The 1736-nt window shown below is 38.4% G+C and overlaps 1 pseudogene; it reads left to right on the top strand.

The window, feature by feature from the left end:
• The first annotated feature begins 241 nt into the window (after positions 1 to 241).
• Positions 242 to 872, top strand: LOC104941534 (eukaryotic translation initiation factor 4E-binding protein 1 pseudogene; annotated as a pseudogene).
• The last annotated feature ends 864 nt before the right edge of the window (positions 873 to 1736 follow it).

Here is a 1736-nt window from a genome sequence, read left to right as displayed (position 1 = left end):
CCTTACAATTCAGAAATTATTCTATATTTATTTATATTTATCTTTTTCGAACTGGCTAGAATTCTTCAATGTGGATATTCGCTGCTGAATTGTATTTTATTTCATTTTATTTTTAAGTTAAACTGACTCAAGTGCTATTTAACTGAATGTACACTATGAATACAGCTGCAGCACATTTTGATCTCCTGAAATTCAACATATTATTTTAGTATCAAAATATGGACAATAATGAACTTTAAAGTCTTTTCTGCTGCTTCCTACAGGTACCAGAATCATCTACGACAGGAAGTTCCTCCTGCAGTGTCGGACGTCCCCCCTCGCCCGCACCCCCCCCAATCTGCCCGACATCCCCGGGGTCACCAGGCCGCTCAAACCCAACGACAGAAACCAGCCGGAACAGACCCCCCCCTGCAATAACTCCAACCACAGCCTGCTTACAGAGGAGAGCGCAGGTAAACAGATCTGTATATCTAAAAAAGGACATGAGCAGCCATTATCCACTTCCTTCTTCTCACTCCAATGTCTTTTCTTTCTCCTGTAGACGACCAGTTTGAAATGGATATCTGAAGAGCCTCTGCTGCAAGGATAAAAGTGATTTCCAACGTTTTTATTTCTTTTTTTTATGTCCAGTGACATAAGAAGCATAGTCTTACTGAGCCAGGTAATCTTCCTTCAGATTCGTTCTGAAAACGAGATGGCATTTTTTTGTTGTTGTAATGCTTAATATGTGTAAGAATGTTTGTTGTTCTCTTACGAAACAACATGCATAATTGTTTCTTTACTTTGAATACACTTGACTTTGTATGACCTGTGACATATTTGACAAGTAAGTCAAAGTCTTGTTGAAATTAAACAATCAATATTTTATGTGATTTGACTCATTTGATGACTTTTTAGGTCTTAAAATTATTCAATGTTTCACAGATAAATTACTGAAATTATTTGTTGGTTATACGGTGTAAATCAAGAGCCAGGGACTCTAAAAGGAGAACACATTTTTAAGCACCCCCTTATGATCGTAACACTGAAGCCTATTCTAACTAGGGTTGCGGTCGGATAATCCAAAAATCAGCTCCTGACGTCTAACCCTACCGTCTATCCCTTGACCTCTGTGTGAAACGTCACGGGGTTAAGGGATAGTGGATGGGAGAATTCAAAAGGACTTAGGAAAAGAGACTGTGGTACTTTAGAGAATCCGAATGCACTTTCCCTATCCGACGTGTTTATGATGTGCCAGCGGACGTCTGCTGCTGTGGGGAAACTATGGAAACTACAGTTTTCTTGACAACGGACTACAGCATGGATGTTTAATAAGAAAGACGGACTCATCTAGAGACTCTGCACCGTGCTCTGATGCTGTTGCTTTAAGCTTTATGAACTGGACAACAGAGAAACATATTCTTCATGACCAAAGTTGGAATTGAAATAAAAAAGGAAAGTGAAACTTATGCTCGTCACCCTCTCCCTCCGGTCCACATTAATACAAATGATCCCAATATGTATGATTGTATGAACGATGAAAATATCTTAAAATCAATACAAATGTATTTATTATAAACGTTAGTCTTTAACACCTATCACTGTGTATATCCAGTGATGCAAACACAGGTATGGTGAAAAAAGAGAGAACTATCCAAAGCAGAAAGAACAGCGTAATATACCATCTGACAAAGGCCTGTGCTATAATGCTTCAATTAACTGGCTATTATTTATAATATACTCAGATCAATAGGAGA

This window comes from Notothenia coriiceps, unplaced genomic scaffold, assembly GCF_000735185.1.
Source record: "Notothenia coriiceps isolate Sejong01 unplaced genomic scaffold, NC01 NC01_scaffold00003506, whole genome shotgun sequence".
NCBI classification, from domain to species: domain Eukaryota; kingdom Metazoa; phylum Chordata; class Actinopteri; order Perciformes; family Nototheniidae; genus Notothenia; species Notothenia coriiceps.
Note: the sequence above shows the minus strand (reverse complement) of the source record. Positions and strands in the feature narration are given on the sequence as shown.